At 35.5% G+C, this 5616-nt stretch overlaps 1 pseudogene; it reads right to left on the bottom strand.

The window, feature by feature from the left end:
* Window positions 1–1427: 1427 nt before the first annotated feature.
* Window positions 1428–2175, bottom strand: LOC121026782 (60S ribosomal protein L7-like; annotated as a pseudogene).
* Window positions 2176–5616: the final 3441 nt, after the last annotated feature.

Raw genomic sequence — 5616 nt, 5'->3', positions numbered from 1 at the left:
TTCTAGTTTGGCAAGAGAGTTTCTAGGAAAAAAAAACATAAATGAGTGGTGACTTTTATGAAATTCTTCTACTGTGTTTGTGAAAACACTTGACTTATTCCTTATTTTCTGTTGACGTGATCAGTCCTAGTGATTTGATTACTAAACCAGGTTTCATTCATGGAGTAAGTCCCAATGGTCTACTGTCTTGTTTTTTTCTTTTTCATTATCGCCGAATAGAACTTGTTTATATTTTATTTAGGATTTTTGTCTCTATATTCTTGAGAAAGATTCTGTAGTACTTTTCCTTTCTTACAATGCATTTATCATGTTTTGGTATCCATATTATTCTAATTTCTTAAAATATATTGGGGAATTTTCTTTTTCTGTTATTACACAGAGTCTTGTGTAACACTAGTATTATGTATATCTTTAATATTTCAGAGAATTCACTGATGAAGTCATCTAGACCTGGGGTCATTTTTGTAAGAATGTTTTTAGTAGCGGATTTAATTTCTTTACTTGATACCAAGTAATTCAGGCTCTCTGTGTGTTTTCATCTTCCTGTAGTTTTATTTGATGAATTTTTGCAATTCATTCAAATACTCTAATTTACAACTAAAAAGTGGTTTATAATCACTCATCTTTTTTGATGCAGCTAGAAACAATGTAAATATTAGTATATTACCTTTTGTCATCTCTGATTTTGTTGTTTTATTCATTCTAATACTTTTTTCCTTACTTTGTCTTGCTAGGGGTTAATTTTATTAGTATTTTCAAAGGTTTAGGGTTTAGTGGCTCCTGGGTGGCTCAGTCGGTTGGGTGGCCGGCCTAATACAACTCAGATCATGATTTTGCGGTCAGTGAGTTTGAGCCCCATGTCGCTCTGTGTCCTGGGTGCTCAGAGCCTGGAGCCTGCTTCGGATTCTGTGTCTACCTCTCTCTGCTTGCCCATTCCCTGCTTGCTCTCTGTCTGTCTGTCTCTCTCACAAAAATAACAAACAATTAAAAAAGTTTAGGGTTTCTATTTTTGAATGTTTGAGTTATATTTTATTGATTTATTATTTTTCTTTTATATTTTTAGATTTGATTCACTTTTCTCTTTCCAACTTGAAAGAAAAGCATACATAATTTATTCTTAAGCTTTCTGTTTTCCTATATGGGCATTTAAAGTTGCAAATATGTTCCTGATCTTAGAGGAAAAGCTTTCTCAGCTTTTCACTTCTGAATATGATATAAGCTGTGGACTTGTCATATATGGTGTTTATTATGTTGATATAAGTTTTCTCTTTATACCCATTTGGTTGAGAATTTTTATCATAAATAGATGTTGAATTTTGTCATGTTCTTTTTTTATTGAGATGATCTATAGATTTTTTTTTTTTTTTCAATTTGAAAGTAGTTGTTGATTAGCTGACCAGATTATAAAAATAATCATAGCAGATACCTCAGTTCATCCTAATAATCTTACTGGTCTGATCTTCCCTGTGCCAGCATCTTTACCTTCTACAAAATGAGTGGTCTTTTTCTTTATTCTCCCACAAGGAGAAGATAATTTGAAGGACCATAAGAAGTTGTTTGCTTTTTTGATATGTTTTTTTAACAGTATAGATCTTATGAATCAGGTCCTCTGTGCAGATGATGCCGTTTTTACCAAGAGATCATGCAATCAATGTGTTATTTGTCAGGGAAATTGGCTTCTTGTTGATTTTGCCATAACCACACTTGTAAATCAATTCATTCACTCACTACATGTTTGGGTAACCCCGTTGCTCTATATGGTTCCATAATCCTTAGCATGTTAACTGAAGCCTCTTTGAACTTAACACAGGTGCCATTGAATATCTGGTGAAGGTGAAGAAGCTGCAACACCTTTTGAACCTTTGGACTCAACACTATCGATAGCTGTAAGGTCCTGATGACAAATGCCAATTTGGGTTCCCCAAGTACATAGAGGTTGCCAGCTTTTCTTGCCATCCTAGCCAGTTGAATCTCAGTTGTGTACATTTGCCTATGTTCCTTGTGGTGACGCTTAGCTTTTTCACAGATGAGCTTCTTCATTTCCTTTTGAAGCATCTTTTGGGCATACTTCCTTCTCAGACACTTGATCTTCAACTCTGTGAAATCCCTTCCCTTTTTCTTAAGGGTTTCTGGCATAGCAGGAACCTTCTTTTTCTTCTCTCTACCATCCTCCATGGTTCTATCTGGAAAAAAAAGAGATGACCATGCAGTTTTTATCCTACATTTTGTTAATGTGGTGTATCACATTAACTGATTTGCAGATGGTGAATCATCCCTGCATCTCTGGAATAAATCTTACTTGGTCAGGGTACATGATTATTTAAATAGTTGAATTCATTTTGCTAATATTTTGTTAAGGATTTTTGCATATCTGTTTTTAAGGAATGTCAGCCTATAATTTTCATTTCTTGTCATATCCTTGTCTGATTTTGGTATCATAATCACTGGCCTCATAAAATGAATTTGGATGAGTTCCCTCCTCTTCTGTATTTTTGGAAGAGTTTGAGAAGGATTGGTATTTATTCTTCTTTAAATGTTATGTAGAATCACAAGTGAGGCTTTCTGGTCTTGGACTGTAATTTGTTGGGAGGTTTTTGAATGCTGTTTAATCTCCTTACTAGTAATCAGTCTGTTCAAATGAGTTTGGATAAGTTCCCTCCTCTTTGTGTTTTCGGAAGAGTTTGAAATTTGCATTTATTCTTTTTTAAATGTTTGGTAGAATTCACCAGTGAAGTCTTCTGGTCCTGGAATTTAATTTGTTGGGAAATTTTTGAATGCTGATTCAATCTCTTTACTAGTAATCTATCTGTTAAATTTTTCTACTTCATCATGATTCAGTCTTGGTAGGTTGTATGTGTCTAGGAATGTATCCATTTCTTCTGAGTTGTCTAATTTAGTGTATAATTATTTGTAGTAGGCTTTTATGATCCTTTGTACTTCTGTGGTATTACATGTAAATCTCTTTAATTTCTGTTTTTATTTTTTGGATCCTCTCTTATTTTCTTCGTGAGTGAAAATGGATGAACTTCAAGGGTATTATGCTAAATGAAGTAAATTAGAGAAAGACAAATGCTGTATGATTTTTTTTTTAATGTTTATTTATTTTGGGAGAGAGAGAGAAAGTGAAAGAGGGGCTGAGAGAGAGGGAGATAGAGAACCTGAAGCAGGCTTCACACTGTCACACTAGAGCCTGATGCAGGGTTCGATTCCACGAACCATGAGATTTTGACTTGAGCCAAAATCAAGGGCCAGATGCTCATCCAGCTGAGCCACCCAGGCACCCATGTATGATGTCTCTTAATGTAGAGTCTTAAAACAAACAAGTAAACAAAAAAACCTAATAGGTGGAACAGATTAGTGGTTGCCGGAGCCAGGGGTTTTAGGGTGGGAGAAATGGGTGAAATCTTTATTTTTAATTTAAATTGTTTAAATTTGTTTTTAATGTTTGTTAATTTTTTGAGAGAGAGAGAGAGTGCGCACGCACACACACAGGCCAGGGATGGGGAGCCAGAGAGAGAGAGGGAGATGCAAAATCAGAAGCAGGTTCAAGGCTCTGAGCAGTCTGCACAGAGCCTGATGCGGGGCTCAAACCCATGAACCATGAGATCATGACCTGAGCTGAAGTTGCACAATTAATCAGCTGAGCCACCCAGCTGCCCCAGTAAATTGTTTAAATAAAATAAGTGAATTGACTTTAGGATTAAAGTATTACAAAATAGCACAACAAATTATTACTCTAAGTCTCAAAAATAAAGCTACAAACAGGTCTCTAAATCTTGCTTTTTAGCTATATCTCACAAATGTTCTTTCCTCACAAATGTTGAAATGTTTTAATTCAAAGTTTTATAATTTGTTTCAATTTTTCTTTGTTTCTTGCATCTTTTAGAGAAATATTTAATTTCCAGGAAATTAGGAAGTTTCTTTTGTGCACTTGCATGTTCTTGTTCTGGTTTTAAGTAATTCCTAACTTTGACTATGGTTAGTCAGCATACTTTAAATAATTTAAATTCTTTGAAGTTTGTTGATTCCTCCATTATGACATATTGCCAATGTTACTAAATATTTAATTTGTACTTAAATATAAATCTTCATTGTGAAGTGTGGTATGCTAAATATGTGAAATACAATTCTGTTTATGTAATCAATATTTTTACTTATGTTCCATGTCCTTAACAGCTTCTTGATGAATTGCTAACGCTATGTTGAAGTCTTTTGTAGTGATGATACATGTGTTTCTTCTTTTAAGTTATATGAATTTTTGCTTTATGTATTTGAGGTCATGTTAAAAGATTCACACAAGTTTGAGATTAAAAAAATTTTTTTTTAATGTTTCATTTATTTTTGAGACAGAGACAAAGTGTGAGCAGTGGAGGGGCAGAGGGAGAGAGAGAGGGAGACACAGAATTGAAAGCAGGCTCCAGGCTCTGAGCTATCAGCCCAGAGCCCCACCTGAGGGTCGAACTCATGAGCCAGGAGATCATGACCTGAGCTGAAGTCAGGCACTCAACAGACTGAGCCACCTAGGTACCCCACACAAATTTGAGATTTTGATAGCCTCCTTTATCTTTATGAATAGTATTTCTTATGTCCACTAATGATTTTTAAAGTCTACTTGTTGGGAAATTAATATAGCTAACTCAAGTTTCTTTTAGCTATTGTTAATCACCTTTTCCCAAAAACCTTGAAATATGAACTGTCGATTTTGCTTCCTGAGAGGATGCCTCTTTTTCAATACCACAAATGCTTCCTCTCTGTGGTTTTGAACATAAAGGAGTATGTTTCCCCAAAGGGCTAACTTGGCAAAGTAGAAACACAACTTGAGAATGAAGGAGATCGGAGGTTAATGTTTCTCTAAAGGTGTAAGTTTTGGGGATTCAGACAAATCTTTTCCAGTCCATGGAATTTGTGCATTTGTTGCTGCTGCTTCTCTTCTATTAAGACAGAAACTCTGTGAAGAAAATTGGTCTTTTCCACTGACGCTGTAGCCCTCAGTACTTAGAACTGTACCTTGCCAAGTTGGAATTACAGAAATATCTATATGATGAAATGGAATTCAATTTCTCTTGCCAACAGTTCTCTGAGGAAGGTTCTATTATTTCCATTTTGCTAGTAATAGAATCGAGTGTGAAAAAGGTTAAGTAACTTTCTTAAGGTGAATAAATTAAAGAGCATAATCAGAGGGAGGCTTGTCTGATAACACAAGAGAGGGCCTCACACTAGTCTCTTCAGTGGCGGGGAACCTTAGGTGACAGACAATGTGGTAATGTGGAGGCTCATGCCCCAGAGTCCCATTTATAGACCATTTTGCCCCTGTGATTTGGGGCAAGTTACCTAACCTCTCTCTGCCTCTGTTGTCTTGATTTGTAACTAAGGATGAGAGTACCTATCTCACTGAATTGTTTCAGGAATTAAGTCTGTTAGTAACCTAGAGGATATTTATTACTTGTAAGGCAGGTTCACTTTTGTCCCCCCCCCCAGGTAGTATTAGATCCAAATGTAGAGGAAACAGAGAAGTTATCTTCTTGGATTGCTCTCACCTTCTCTAAATTTTGTGCATGCACTTTTAGACTCATATTTTCTATTTTTCTTACATTACAGGAAGGGAGACATTCTTTT

This window comes from Herpailurus yagouaroundi, unplaced genomic scaffold (genome assembly GCF_014898765.1).
Source record: "Herpailurus yagouaroundi ecotype Mexico unplaced genomic scaffold, PumYag 162465, whole genome shotgun sequence".
Lineage (NCBI taxonomy): Eukaryota > Metazoa > Chordata > Mammalia > Carnivora > Felidae > Herpailurus > Herpailurus yagouaroundi.
Note: the sequence above shows the minus strand (reverse complement) of the source record. Positions and strands in the feature narration are given on the sequence as shown.